We start from the raw sequence: 17093 nt of genomic DNA on the forward strand, positions 1-17093 counted from the left end.
TTTCTGTGTACTGGCAGAGAGCAAAAGGAACAAAGCAAGACCTTGTTAAGGTAAGAATTGCAGGACAGTTGTGGAAGCATCTGTGTGATATGAATGTGACACTGAATAAATGAATTATGTTCTTTGTATTGTCGAAGGCTTTCATTGCCTCTGAGGATGCTTGCTATAGATGCAGGCGAAACGTCAGGAGAGAATGCCTGTAGAACATGGCCATACAGCCTGAAAAACCTACAACAACCCAATTATGTTCTTATTTTCAAGTTACTCAATAGAAATAAGGAGGGATGTGCCCCAAGGGCATGAGGCTCAGTCTGCAAAGCAAAATGTAAGCTCATATTCTGAATGTAGATAATAAATGTTGGAAGTGAAAATCCCATGTAGGCTCATACTATCACATGTGGTGGTCTTGTGAAAGAACAGCCGAGTATTGGAAAATTGTACATACAGAATGTAAAAACAAAATTGACTTCTCAATGAAACCAGAATTCTATCTTTTAGGAATATTTGATTCAGAACTATTTAAAAATCCAAACCTTGATAAATTGTTTACTTTTTTTTTTTTTACAAAGGTGGCTAGAATTATTTTTGCTAAATTTTGGAAATTAGAAATGATCCCTTTGAAGACACAATGGTTAGATAAAATAATGGAAATAAAGGACATGGATAAGCTGATATTTTTATTAAAACAGAGTAATGGACATGGAATGAAAATGACAGACTGCATGGTTCTGGAGGACTATATGAAAAAGGACATTAAATAAGAATATTGACGATAAATGGAGTACAAAATGGAGATTTTTTTAAGTTTTGGGAATTAATGGCTAATAGGGAAAAAGGAGGAAGAATGGAAGTCTTATTTCTTACTTTTAAAAATATTTTATAACTATTTTATTTACTTGTGTGTGTGTGTGTATTTCTTTTTCTTTTTCTGTATTCTTTATATACTATGTGTTTTATGTTATTCTATGCAAACTATTAATAAATATTTTTTGGAAATAAAAAGTTACCCTTTCCACAGAAGTTTCCATGATCATACTGGCTGAAGAATTCTAAGAATTGTAACACAACAATAGCAGCATCCCCCCCCCCCCCCAAGCTCACTATCTAAATCATGCTTTAAAAGATGAAACAATGATTATCAATACATCACAATTGGACTTACATATGGTCAAAATATACTACTGTCTTCTATTTTAGGAAGTAGTTTCCAAAGTTTAGGCAGCTGCCCTGGGAAATGAACTTGGAACTTTTGTTGTGCAAAGTATGTATATTCTACCTCTGATCTATAGGTTTGCAGATTTGGAAACAGAGATTGACGACTACCTGTGAGGAGTACATTAGTTGTGGATTCCTGCATGGCAGGTTGGACTAGATGTCCCCTGTGTTCCCTTCCAGGTCTACAATGCAGCACTTTCCCATCTTTTTTACACCTTGGATAGCAAGTTTATGGTGAAATATGTCTTGGGGAGCATTGTTAATGTGTCTACTGTGGATGCATAGTAGAAGTGTTACATTTGCAGTCCACTTTTAGGCTGAAACCCAGCCTTGTGTTCCAACATATTAGATGGTAATCAATGGATTAAAGTTCAGGAGGATAACTTCCTGAGGTCCAAGGACTAAGCAAACTATCTGCTCGATTTGAGAGAACCACATCTACTACCATGTTTGTTTGTTAACTAAATGAGTTACTGTCAAATTTGAAAAAAAAGATTGCTAGTCCCACAGCAGATTTGGTTTGGGACAGGGATATGTAGAAACTGTTTTTCTATGTTCTCTAATGGGTTTTTTTTAAAAAAATCGATTAAAAATAAAAATAGGATGTTGGTATAGGAGACCGAATGGTGGTTGTATGGTCTACAGCTACAGTTTGCACAATCCTGACTGCTGCCAATCTCTTGAAGCAAGTCTAGATCACATCAGATTCTGGTTTGGAAGCTACCTAGGAAACTTGACAGACATTAAGCTCTATGATGGATGAAAAAATGGGTTTTCTATGCAGTATATATTGAACCTTCTCCACCAGGATGTGCTGAGGGAAGTGGGTTCACACTCTGCCTTGCAGGGTGATGAATTCTCCATCTGTTGAGATCTTTAAGCAGAGATTGGATGGGCATCTTTTAGGAGTTCTGTAATTGTGTATTCCTACATGGCAGGGGCTTGGACCAATTGCTCCTTGTGCTCCCTTCCAGTGCTAAGATTCTGTGATTCTATTGTCAGTTCTGCTGAGCTACCAGGTGCATCAGATTCTAGCTTGCATCATCTGTCATGTCGCAGTATCAAATCTATTTTGGAGCAAGTAAGGAAGCCTCACTGATGGAGATCAACATTTTTGGCTACTCCTCTCACTGAATGCCAACTGGTCAATAAGAACAACTAAGGATTTAGTGTCACAGTTTGCTTTATTCCCCTTTCTTCCCAACTTCCTTTTCCTTTTGCATCATTGTAAAATTTGGGGTATGACATGTTTTATTCTACTGAGCATCTCTTAAGCGGGCCTGGAACCTTTTTTCGGCCAGAAGAGGAGGGTTCAAATAAAATAATGCTGGTTTTAATGTTTATACAGCTACGGTTGTATATTTGAAGTGTTCTAGATGGAGAGCAGGTTTTTCCCCCAATTGTGACACTTTTCATTGCTTGCTTGGTGTGTGTGTGTGTTGTGTTTCTACATTTCAAGTATGACAGCTCATTTCCTTAATATTGAATCTCATTTCCAAAGTACAGTTTGAAGTGGATGGAAGGAATAATTGGCCTAGATTCAAACTATTATCTCCAACTAAAGCAGTACTATTAAATCAAATGAGAACTTGCTAAATTAACACGAAACCAAATTCCATTGATTCAATTAGCCCAATTGGGCCTAACAATTGAATTTTGACACTTGAATGATTTTGTAAGCTTTAAGGATATGTCGTTTAGTTTTATTCAGTTTTGCTATGCAAAGTCAGCCAGATTTTTTGAGGCTCTGTTTCTGAGTTTCTGAGCATCTGTGCTCATGTACGAACTAGGACTATGGACCTGGTTTTAGTATCAATAATTCTGTGTAAATAGTGCTGCAATGTTGGAAAGCTGTCAGGTCAAGGGATAATCATGGTAATCACCAGAGCTATGGAAGTTGAAGGGAAATCATTCAACTCAGCTTTTACGAAGGGAGGAAAGAACCTCTGAGCCAGGAAATGAGAAAGATTTGGGTCATGATGAAGCCTAGAGTTTGGCTCAGGCCCAGTGCTTCTTGGCTGCTAGGTCTTCTTAATATAAAGCCTGGTAGCTTGACTCTCATGTTAGAAAGGCAATAAGTCTGTTCTAAAGTTTTAGTTCAGACTTGAAATGCACTGGCCATGGTGCTAATCCTTATTCCCTAAACTCTGTCTCCCAAAGTTTTGGAGCTATCCAAGACTCTGTATAGTTTCTTTAAAAATTGTGAATATACTCAGTATGGAGCCATTGCTGAACTGATTTGTAAGCCGCCAATCCCAATAGTGTAAAAGCACCCAAATGTTAACCAAGCACAACTTTCATGAATGATAAGTGCCTGCACTTATCAGTACAGTAGACTGATAATTTAGTTAATTTACATCCATTTAGTTAATCAACATCCATTAAGATAGGAAGATGCTGGGTAAATGCAGTTTCTGGTTGACTGAGATTTAATATTAAAAATAATCTTAACTAATACATAACTTCTGTATTGACTTGATATTAATATTGAAATACAGTAACTTAAAAGCAAATGAAGACAAATGAAGATGAACTTTTATTGTATTATAAAAGTAGCCCTGTGAATGCAGTATGCAATTTGAGTTAAATGGCAGTCAAGCTTTTCAACTTAATGAACTTTAACTAACATGTGGAATATAAAGCATGGACTTACAGTGCAGCATGCCAAGTTTAAATTTACATTTCTGCAAAAAATATTTTTTATTTAAAGTATTATATTTTCAATATTTGTGTTGGTTGCCTGAGGGCCCTTCCACACAGCCATATAACCCGGAATATCAAGGCAGAACATCCCACAACATCTGCTTTGAACTGGGATATCTGAGTCCACACTGCCCTATATCCTAGTTCAAAGTAGATAATGTGGGATTTTATTCAGCTGTGTAGAAGGGGCCTGAGACCTCCTGTTGTTTGAGTTATGGTTAACTGAGAATCTCCTGTAGCTCAATATAAGATGCAATATTCTTTTAAAAATAGGCAAGGGGCAATGCGGGGTATGTGTTGCAGTATTCAATGTGTATAAACAACAACATTTATGTAGCTGCAACAGTTTCTTGAAATATTTTAAAAAGTGAGTCAAGTACTTGCTAGTAAATAAGAAATTGGACTCAAGGTGCTTCAATAAAACATTTCTGGAATTTTAATTAGGGTTTCTTCTTAGGATTTCCTATGACAATCTGGGTCAATTTAAAATCTAAATGCTACATCATGGGTGAAAATAGCGAGTGGAAATAAGCTCAACACAATGTGTCTATTATTTTATTTTCTAAACAGAAAAGAACATTTGAATGCATGAATTTCAGTGAAAAGGTCTTTCCGGTCTCTAAGCCATTAAAGCACATGTATTACTTCAGAAATGGAAACATTCAATTATCTTCTAATTCTCTGTATGTGTGAGGCACTGTGCAGTGCTGTATAAAAACAGGTGCCCCAAACATAAACTAGTAGAAAACTTTGGACTGCTCTGTTAGGATGTGTCTGTCCAAAACAAAGTGAGGGGTGGGCTTATTTTGTAGGTGGTACCGTTAAGCCAAGTGGATATCATGAAAGAGCATCAAATTGTTTTCTGTTTTACTTTGTTATTCCTGTAGTCCTACGTCCAGGGAGGGCAAGAGGCACTTGCAGGATTTCCTGTCCCTTCTGCCAAAATGAATGCCTTCAGATACTTTTTAATTTGGTGGGTGAAAGTGGTTCTTTGCTTCTCTGCCACAGGCCTCAGAAATGTTCTAGTGAAACAACCACATATGGCTGAAGATGTTTAAGTGATTTCAGCTGAAGAAACTTGTATCCCAGCTATATCCTGAATGTCAAATCCCAGGACCATTATTCTGTATCTTCTACTGAGGTAAAATAGATTATAGTAACATAAACCCTCGATACTTTTAGGATTAAGTGTTCTCTCCAGTAAATGAGTGTGCTCTCTATCTAAGCAAATGGTTAATTCATGTATTTTTAAGAGTATTTTTCCTGACAAGGGTTATAGATGGGTACATTCAGAGAACATCCTATGATTATTACATGCATGCCTCTCAAAACACTTCAATCACTGTTAATATTAATAAATGTTAAATCATTACAATTGACACTAGGCCTGAGATGTTGGAAGATCATTAGGCTTCAGAGCAATTAGTTCTGTAACCATTGCATGCATAAAATAGTTTTTCTCCTACAAACCTACATTATTACATTAAAGTAGAGAGACACTCTATTTTGAGAAGAAATCCATAAACTATAGAAGCAAAAGACTGTAAAGTGAATGTGATCCAAGGCAATGTAGCAACCTTCAGACATATGTTTGTACCATGACTACCAGCCCTTCCTTGCTTTCTGCACACTTCTTTTCCCAATGCTCCATCTCTACTGTGTCATTAATCCTTCCACTGAATTGTTAAAACTCAGTTTATGAAATGTTGCTGTTTGCATGTGAAGGGTGTATTCCACTGTCTTAGGCAGTCTGCCAAAAGCAAACAGACACAAAACCCGTTAAAAGTGATTTTTATGTTAACACATTTCAAGCATCTCAGATAAATTTGTCACCATCAACATTTCCCGGTGTTGCTTATAACATTACATGTTATTTTTGTGTAGATCTCTCCACCTTAAGATCTGGAGTTTATAGAAGGTTTGGGGGAGGGCGGGGTTAGAGAAATATTACCATAGGATTAATAAGAGAATGGTAAAAAAACCTGGACATTTCTGCTTAAAATCTCTCTAAAATACCCATAGATATTAACTTTATTTAGAAAATGTTACATGCTACACCAAATAAATTAATGTCATGTCCATTCATTTCATAATTTTACAGATGCAATTTTGTTACAACTGCATTGAGAAGAGTTAGGAAAAGTTACTTGGTAACATTCTCCAAAATTAATGTCATCCCCACTTACTAAGATAGTTTTTAAATGCAACCTTGCTAAAACCCCTTTAAGAAAAGTTAGAAAACGTTACTTGCTAACATCCTCTGAAATAATGTATTACTCAGTCATCACATTACTTTTTAAAGATATAGCCTTGTTATGAGAACAGGTGATTAGAGAACGGAGACTGTATTGCTTGCTATATCCATGTTTTGAGGTAACTAAGAGTACTTTCTGGTTAGGAGTTAAGAGGAGGAGCAAAGCCGAGTGTTTGAACATAAGGCTGTACACGACAAAGCTTCCTAAGTTCCTATCCTGTAACAATAAAGTGGCTGTGTTTGCATGTCTTTCTTTGGCAATCCTACAGAAATCTGAAATGAATACAAAGTTGGATTTGCAATCAAAACAAAAGCTCTTTTCAGGTCCCCTTCCCCCATTCATTGGACAGCAAGGTTCTTTCTACAGAAGGTTACCTAATGTCATTTGCAGTCATTCCTTTCCATGTACGAATGTGAAACTAATGTGGTGCATTGTGCTCTGCACTGCACTTCAAAGGAAATGAGAATTTGATGTGAACCTTCTACCAATATTGTGGGATACAGCAACAATGCAATCTGCATCAGAAGGAGCACTACATGAAGATGGTGGCCATCAAAATGTGTCTGCAAATCTGTTTCTTTTGAAAAGACGTTGTTTTTTATAGTTGTTTTATGTTGTTTTATGATGTTGTTTTTTAGAAATATTACTGTGTTTATTTCAATCTATGTTTGACTGGGCTTGTTCGATTGGAAGTCATCCTGAGTCCCTTCGGGGAGATAATGGCAGGATAGGAAAATAAAGTTTTATGCAGACACACACACACACACAGAGTGACACAGCAAATGAGATATATATGCTGGATTTCGTATCACAAAATCACAAGTCAAACAAGCATTATTATTAAATTTTCTAAGCATTTAGGATTGTGTAATGTATTTTTGAATGATGCACACAGATCCAAATAAGGTGGCCTTTTGCAGTTGACGGATTGAGATTTTGTCAATGTTTACTGTTTTCAAATGCAGGCTGAGATCTTTTGGTATGACACCCAGTGTGCTTACCACTGGGACCACCTGTACTGATTTATGCCAAAGCCTTTGCAGTTCGATTTTGAGGTCCTGATAGCAATTGAATTTTTCCTGTTGTTTTTCGTCAATTCGACTGTCACCTATTATTATTATTATTATTATTATTATTACGATTACTATTACTATTACTATGAGGTGATAAACAGGATGCTTGTAGTCAGTCAATTTGAATGTAGAATTTGTTTTTCAAATTCTAATCGCATTAGGATCTATTAAGCTAATGAACTTTGGACCATTTTAGGAAAACAAACTTGTCAGTGCTTCCCTCCTCCACCTCCTCTTCAATTAAATCCTTCCTAATAATAATGGGATTCAAGGAAGCTAACTAACTACATATTTAAAACAACACAGCATATTTAAAACAAATACCAAGCCTTCTGAGCTGCACAAGGGGCATAGGTAGGAAAAGTTTTAAAAAAGAGACTTGTTTCCAAATAAGAATAGGGATCCATCTAACAAATCCTATTGCGAAAAAGTTGGAAAGTACTGTCTTAATACACTCTTGAACAATGGAAAATGCTATCTTTTCATCATAAAACTGAGAACAAAAAGAAAATCCATTAGATAAACCACTGGTTTTTTTCTAGGCAGAAGCTAAGACAACATGCCACAATTAAGAAATAAACTGAACAAATAACCTCCTGATAAAAATGACGTGTTCTCAGAAGCTACTGAGTGGGCTTATACCTCCTGATAGTTTTCTCAGCAGAGAGTTGACTCCTCCATAGTGACATCTTTTAAAAAATATTCCTTCCTCATGCAGTGCCATTACTAATTGTACTAGAGAATAATACAGCACATTAAACTGCAACAACAGCTGCTCACTATACTCCCTTTGTCATGTTGGTAGAAGAGTGTGTTCCTGATATGTTTGGTGCCTCCCCCCCCCCCACCACACACACACACACACACCCACTCGATACCAAATTGGTGGATGCTCAGGTCCTCTTATATACAATGGCTTAGTAAAATGGTGCCCCTTATATAAAATGATAAAATTAACCTTGCTTTTCGGTATTTTTTTAAAAAGCTGTTATTGAACCGTGACAGTTGAATTCATACTTTCCAAATCTGTGGATACGGAGGGCTGACTATATACTGTTTGTTTATTTGTTATGTTAAGATGACAATATACAGTTATAGCCCTTTGACACCATTTTGGCTGCCATGACTGCCTTCTAGAAAAATCTGAGGTTTGTAGTTTGGTGAGATACTAGACCTCTACACTTCTCCTACAGAATGACAAACCCCAGAATTCCATATGATGGAACCCATGTCAGTTAATACAGAATCATAGCAGTGTAATTGTGTGGTGTGAAAGACAGCCTAATGTTTGAGTGTCTTTCAGAGCCATAGCCGGGGGGGGGGGGGTTGTTAAGGAGTGGGGGGAGTGTTGAACCCTTAACACCCCCCCCCCCCGGCTATGACCCTGGTGTCTTTCCTAATGAGACTGCAATGTTCCAGTGATTATCTGCTGGCTTTTGAGTATATTCTAGCTCTTAATGACTAAGAAATTCATACATCCTGTTAAGTATAGTGACTTTTTTAACCAGAATAAAATGAAAGATCTGGGATGTTTCACTGAATGATCCATATTCAGTCATTCATAAAAAATAAAGTATGCCATGGAATGACGCTATTGAACATGGTTTCATTTTAACTGTCTTTTATTTAGCAAAGATATTCATGGTGGCAAAATGGAATCCTTCTGTATAGCAACTAAGTTTTATAGCAAAAAAAAAAAACAAGGCAGAGAATTTAAAAAGCTTTGCTCTCACTGCTATGTTCATCCACCTAGATTACATATACTTCTCAGATAATTTAAATCTTGCAATTATCAACTGTGAAGAAAAGTAAGCAATTACCATTAGGTGCTTGTTTGCCTACCCACTTAGGGACATATGTAACTCAGTTGCGGAACAGATGAAATAGTACCTGATTGCATTTAAAAGGATCTCATGGAGCAAAGTTGGGAAAGCCCTTTGCTTTAAAAATAGCTGCCCATCAGACTATCTTGAAATAGATAGATCATTAGCATAACTTAGCAGAATTATATTTTTAACTTTGTTGTTATTGTTAACTGCTTTCAAGTTGACTTCAGTTTATGGGAACTCTATGGATGAGAGACGTCCAAGTCCTCCTCAACATACCTGCTTAGGCCTTGCAGACTCAGACCCTCTTAACTGAGTCTATCCATCTGCAATGTAGTCTTCCTCATTTCTTACTGCCTCCAAATATTATTGTCTTTTCTAGTGAGTGAAATGATGTGGCCAAAGTACGACAGTCTCGCTTTAGTCATCTTGGCTTCTAGGGAGAGATACGGCCTGATGTGCACTGTTCTCATATCCTAAGAATATGTTTGGGAAATGTGATATATGAATATATTATAAAAACAGAAAATTATTTATCTATTTATACCACAACTATTGCTGGGGGAGGCACTTGTGACCTAAGGATTGCATTTTGCCCATTAAGGGGAGGGCAAAACTTGGGCATTGCTCCCCCATAACAATTTTCCTATTCTATTCCTCAAGTTTCTAGTATTTCAGAAAACCATTCACATCTAGAACTCTAATATTTCCTGCATTATTTTGAATACAAAAACTAAATTCAGTTCTAAAGGCTCAGTTAAAATTTTGAATGATTGCAATGTTAGAAATTGATTGAGGGGATTTTATTGTGGGGCAATGGCTTCATTCTCCCCTATTCTGCCAGCTATATCCATGTGCCCATCCTATGTTTTAGGTTCCTTCCTCTTCCAAAAGAACTAAGTATTGCTTTTGTGCATTCTTATAAAACAGGGTATTAGACAGAGCATATTATTTCCCTAAGAAAGGGGGAGGAGGGGAGCAGTTGGGAACTTTCAAATTGTTTCTATTTTTTCCTATTCTGTTTTCCTGCTGGGACTCTCTTGGCAATACAAGCAGCGCTTTTCATCATTTTTCATTGTCATGCAATAAAAGTTTTGCTGCTTTAAGAAGAAATTCCTCTGGCATTTCATTTTACTCTACCCCTGGGCCAGGAGGAAATGGGCTTCACAAAATAGAAGCCACTTTTGTTCCACAGATGGCATGAAGATTTCCTTTTTTCTTAAAAAAAAAAACCTCCTTGAGCTCCTAATGTTTATTACAATGATTGCAACGTGTGCTTTAATATTATATTTATGTGTTTAAATGATTGTATGTTTTTAGTTATTTATTGTATTTTAACTCTCATGTTGTACCCTGTCTTGAGCCTTAGGGAGAGGTGACCAGTACTAGTAATAATAGTAGTAGTAAGCTCACTGGACAAGGCTGGGGATTGAATTCACTTTTTATTCCCAAGTGCAGTAATGAAGTAATTCCCAAGTGTAGAATCAATGGAGCATGTCTATTTAGTTGAGTCTAACCAGAAATGAGCTAAAGCCTATCTCAAGAACTATGGTGGAATAACAAGGATAGCAAAAAAGAGCTGTTTTAAGAAGTCAGAGATCTGTTACAGTCTGGTCCAAAAGAGAAATGAAGCCACGCAACAACCTACTTAAAAGAATTTATACACCACTTCTCATATCAGATCACTCTGATTCCTTCTGATTTGAATGTCAGAGTTGATAACAGTTCCAGTGGATATAGCCTTGGTCCCTCCTTGTTTAGTGTTGATGAATATTTTTCTATTTGTGTAGTAAGGGTATGTGAACAGGATCATTGGAGAGATGACAGCAGGATGTGTATACTAAACCTTTCCACCTTCTGTCTTATTAAACTGGCTGAATTAATAAAGAAAGTCATTAATGCTTCTTAACAATAAGGCAGGGTCCCAACTCACTGAAAGAAGTCTGCTGTAAGACTTCTTTTTACCTTTTCTTAAACCTATTATACCAGATAACTGTAGGCCAGTCTCCAACATCCCAGTTTTGGCCAAGGGACTGGAACATGTAATGGCTTCTTCTGCAGGATTCCTCGGTGAGGCATATTATCTAGATCTACAACTGGCCTTCAGTATTTATGGGGATAAAGGGGTGCAGAATCTGTGAAAGTAGAACAACTGTGCAACGTGCAACAGGACCTCCAGTCAGGTAGAATCATAGTTTTGAAGTTGGCAGAAACAATATGAGAAATATGAAAAAAGCCTTTAGTATATATTACATCGTTTCCACTACTTTGTTTGCATGAGCAGATGGCAAGACAAATAGTTCTTGTTGTTCCCTCTGTCTACTGCATCCATCTGCACTGCATCCCATATTGTTCTGGAGGATTCTTTGGACCCAACTTTTCTGACAACTTTTCAGGAGTTACAAGGACTCCAGTGTGTAGGTGGAAACTGACAAAACTTGGATATCCCTCCTTGTATGTGTGAGAGATTTTTGCTAGCTTGCTAGATACAGCTTGTCATAATTAATTAGACTTTGTCTCATACTTATACATCATTTTAACACTTCTATAAACTTTAAAGTTTTTTTCCCATAAGCACAATATTCTACAGCTCTTGAACTTTTATGTTGCCCATTTAGGTACATGTAACTTAATACCCAGTTCTAAAAATAGGGATGCACAACTGAGTTGCATAATAACATTCCTATATTATCTCATGTTTCTCCTTCCCCAAAGAAAAACAGGTCAATTCTTAAATAATGATTTTTTAAAGACTGAATATTGGTGACTAAAGATATATCTGTAACAATTTGATTAATTATATAAAATATACAAAATTTATTTGTGCACGTTTTGGTGGAAAGCTAGTGATTCATGCTGATGGTTTTATTGCATTGTAATTGTGATTTTATTGTGTTTGGATTGATTGAGATAAATATATTAAAATAGTAAATAAGATTATTAAACCCTTATGAGCATCCCTTAAAATGGTATAATTCTTCAAATCAGATTGTTGGTCCATGTAGCAAAGTGTGATGCATTCTCACTGGATGCTGATCTGTAGACTCCTTCATAATACTTGCTATTGTCATGACAAGCTAGTTTTCGAACAACTTTCTAATTCTTATGGCCAGCATCGCCACTGGAACTCACAGGAATTTTGGAAGCTAGAATCTCAAATAAGTAATCCCTGATTTATTTTTATTGTTAATGCTGTGAATTAAAATTGGGACCATCTGAATTCAAAGTATGACCTCCATCACTGAACAATATAGTTTGTCCTCCAATATATTAACATGGTCACCAAATATCCACAAACTACAAGAAGGGAGCATGTGTTGCTATAGACACTTTGTTTCAAGATAAAAATTATATTAAATGTTTAATTGTAACCTACACATAAGAATTATAATAGCATTTGCTTCATAGAGTAGTGACATATTTTTCATTTTCCAAAGTTATTTAAGCAAGAAATACATACAAATAAGGAACAGAGAAAATAACCTGAATTGTCCTCCACAGTGATTAAAATCTGAGCATAATACTTCTCCTTTTGTTATGGGTTTAACTTCGCTTCATAGTAATTTTGTCTGGTCAGTTAGCAGATGAATGAGAAAAGATAACACTTTGGTTGCTCAGAGACTGTGTGCCATGAGAAAAAAAACCTTGCAACTTCTAGATGGTTTTCTTAGTGTGATCCAAAGATAACATTTGACCCCATTGGGAGGCTTTTAAACAGCCAATCAAAGGGACTGAGGCTTCACTGGGTGCTTATCCTAACTGGCCACAGTACCTTTTGCTGGCTGATATATAAGAAGGGTCATGGGGTCAGGGGTGAGGATTCCTAGCATCCACTAAATCTGGCATGATGGCTAGAGAAATTGGGGGTTCAGATCTAAAAAAGTTATTTTTTCCAATATCTATACAAATGAATAACAGATCTACTCATTACTGCATGTAGTAAAATAAGACAATGGCCCATCAACATTAGCATATAATACAGTTTGAAAGTGCATTGTATGGTAAATGTAGACTCAAATAATACAGTTTAACTGCATTGAACTGCATTATATGAGTCTACTCTACACTGACCATATAATGCATACAATAAGTAGGAGTATACAGTGATTCCCAACCTTTGGTCCTCCAGGTGTTTTGGACTTCAGCTCCCACAATTCCTAACAGCTAGTAATATGACTGGGATTTCTGGGAGTTGAAGTCCAAAACACCTGGAGGACCAAAGGTTGGGAACCACTAAGAAGGTCCTGTTTACAAATAAATAGCCCTAGGGCTGAATTACATGACTACAATGTTGTGGACATTAATTTGGAATAGGTCTTGTCAAATTCCTGGCTCAGGGACCATAAGAGGAGAGTCACTAACCATGGAAGTGATGTGACACCCTCCCAATATCCTTTTCATCTAGGCTTCCCATATTTCAGGGTCTCACCTTGAAAACTGGAGGTACCTCCTGTGCTTTTAATGGCTATGCAGGAGAGGGAATTTCAACTACTTGTTGCTTGTCATTCAACCAGGCAAGAAGCAACAACTGCAGAACTTCCCTTTTTTACATAACTGTTTAATGTACAGGATCACTCTTCAGTTTTCACTCTGGCAACATGTTTTATGGTCCTTTGAGCAAGGGAGAAGAATCTCAAAGTGAGAGGACTCCTTTGAAAAGCGAGTGTGTATTTATTTGTTCAAGTAGGATTTCAAAAAACTAGTAGCATTCTTTACCATTGTGACTGAATTTTAATGCAACATGCTTAATCACATGTGTGTGTGTGCATGCACATGCATGCTCCTTATAATGTTACCAGGGCATGACTTCTGTGACATCCCAAAGTGTGCCATCTCTAGATCACAGGTTTGGGCTCTGAATTCTCACGGCTGGAGATATTCCTGAACTGATATCTTGGTGGAAAGAATATGATCCTTGCATACCCTGATGTGGAAAACGAACCCAGTTAGGATCATGGTAAAGTGAAATAGCTGCATCCAAGCCTTGTGAAGAAAACAAAGAAAATTAATCTGCAAACTCTCCCGAGGAAATATTTCTGGTTCAAGGATATTGCTTGTTCCCAATGTTCAAACTGCTGTGTCATGTTGCCAGGGAAAATATAATTATTTCCTCACCCAAGGGAGACATTGTATTTCAATAGACTTTCTAAACTGGAGGCATGGGGAATTCCATAAGCGTCTTTATGCTTCTGGGCTAATGCATGTGTGGCATCAGCAGCACAGCTTTTCTTCTCCAGCTTCCAATTGATCACCATGTAATTCTAGTTCCAGACTCAGCCTTCAAAAAGAAGGGAGGAAATCTGCGATCATCTGAAACATGACTTGTCTCAAGGCAAAACACAGCGGGACTTCATGTCTGTTTCTCATAAACAGCATTGTGATATGAGACATCAACCCTTCAGCTAGTCTTGATGTTGATAATTGTCTGTATGAGAAAGAACTGTTGGATGCAAAATGGATCTATTAAAACAGTAGAGCTAAAGAAAATACATATCAGATTTTATCAGATCTCAGAAGTAACATGTTGACAATAATGGCATTCCTAGCACGTTAGTAGGTGGTGGTAGGGAATGGGAATATATTGTGACATGATTGGATTTCTGATAAATATAATTGCTTTTTTAAATGTATGAGTAAGATTTACCCATGATATCTGAAATGTTGTTTTGTGGTCATTTGGGCTTTTTTGGCCATTTATCTGTTTCAGTGTGGTTTTGTAAATTAATAAAATGTCAACAGAAAAGAAAGCCAGTGTGGCATAGTGTTTTGAGCAGTGGACTATGTTTGTGGAGATCAGTTCCTTCTTGGCCAAAGAAACCCACTGGATCAATCTCACTCCCTCAGCCTCAGGGGAAGGTAAAGGCAAACTGCCTCTCAACAAATGTTGCCAAGGAAAATCTGTGATAGGAGTTCCTTAGGGTTGCCATAAATTGGAAATGACTAAGTGCTTCTCAACCTGTGGGGTCCCCAGATGCTTTGGCCTTCAGATCCCAGAAATTCTAACAGCTGGTAAACTGGCTGGGATTTCTGGGAGTTGTAGGCCAAAACACTTGGGGACCCACAAGTTGAGAACCACTTACTTAAAGGATATGATAACAGAAAGGTAATGTAAAATGATGAAAAAGAAATAGAAAGGTAGCACAAACTTACAGATTATCGGGAAATCAACATTTAACATTTTTCTTGATGGGGAGTGGTAATGACAGGTGATATTTAAGCAGTTTTAACCTACACAGTATGCAGTTTATACTGTACATTTATTTGCCTACAGCAGAATAAAGGGCACGTGGACCATAGGTAAATGACCAAAAAACCACAGACCACGTTACCCGTTTATTAAATGAATGATTATTGTCTAATAAGCATGCTCTCTACCAAGAGGATTTAACCTCTACTCGTTCCATAAGAGCACTGGGGATATATTTTCCACTGTCTGTTTCTATTTTAGGAGATTTTACTCTGATATGCAGAGGCATATATCCAAGAAGCTGCCTTAGAGGGTGTTAAACATCTGTTAACTGATTAGTGATAAAACCAGTTTAAAATTTAGCTGGGAATGACAAAAACAAAGATTACCTTCAAATGCAGAGTGAAAAAGGCTGCTTGCATTTAAATGATCAGGGCTGCAGCTATCTGGCTTTTTCATTTTGAGAAGTTCGCAAAGCAGTTTACAATGGTAAAACTCAAAGGGGTTTGTTTTGTTTTCATATTGCCACATGGGAACCATAATACTGAAGCATTAAATGAACATGCAGAGAAGATCAAAGGGAAACTTCCTTCCTTTCTAGATTATGGCACATGCTATTCTCCTAGAACATTGAAGATTCCCATGTGAATCCATTTCCATCCCTCCTACATACAAACCTATGCAAGGTTTTGGGTGAAGGAATTGTGCATGCAACATTTTATGATTCATCATTCAAACTGAAAATAATTTTAGCAAGAATTTTTATTACCTTTTGATTATTTTTAGCAGCTTATGTAAGAGTTTTCCTTGTTCCTTTAAAAAAAGCAATATGCACACAGTACTTCAGAATCCGAGGCCCAAACAAGCCAATGATTCTTGATATAACAGCTGCTTCCAGGGCAGTATGCCAAAGCACAATTGTCTTTCAAGTGAGACAGGGTCATACAGCAAACCACACTGGCTCACCTTGGAATGGGACCCATTGAACTCAATGGAAATGAATTCTAAACCCAAGAATGGGAAGCATTCAGCGACTGCAAATACAGAAACAAGCTGTCATGCCATTAATAAAACAAGAGAGGTTTCATTCTGTAACACTCACTAGATAGTTGTGTAGCTGAACTGCAAGTGTAGGTAGTCTTGGAATAGGGGAGGAGGGCTTGACTAATGTGCAGAATTATCTGTTTCTTAAGCACATGTAAACAGTAGAAAACCAAAAGTTTAAGATCAAAAGTGTTTTGAAGTTTGGAATGTTTTAATATTTGGAAACACTTGCATTTGTAAATACATACATAATGAGATATCATGCCGCATTATCACAGGATGTCTACACCCCACATCACTGGAGAAATTACACTGTTTAGCTGGCATCACACCACCTGACATCCACGGGGAAGTAGCAGCCAGCAATGAAAGGACCCAGGCATTGACATCTTCGGCCCATCCTCTGTTCGAATATCAGCTAGCATGCCAACACCTTAAATCAAGAAATAACTTCCTAAGATCTACAGAGATACTTGCAGGAATACCTTCGCAAGTGAGAGTGTAAAAGTGGCAAGCTAAAATCCAGCACCTCAAAGACCAGATGAGAAACTCCCTTCTGAACACACAGAAAACTGGGCGACTCTGGCACCACAAGATGCAGAGTTAATTTTAAGAAATGGGGCTACAAAGTGGAGCCCACAACATGCAAGTTCAGAGAAGAGCAAACCACAGGCCACCTACTACAATGCAACCTGAGCCCTGCCGTATGCACAATGGAGGAGCTTCTTACAGCAACACCAGAGGCACTCCAAGTGGCCAGCTTCTGGATAAAAGGACATTTAGCATACTG

The sequence above is a fragment of the Anolis sagrei genome, chromosome 2 (assembly GCF_037176765.1).
Source record: "Anolis sagrei isolate rAnoSag1 chromosome 2, rAnoSag1.mat, whole genome shotgun sequence".
Lineage (NCBI taxonomy): Eukaryota > Metazoa > Chordata > Lepidosauria > Squamata > Dactyloidae > Anolis > Anolis sagrei.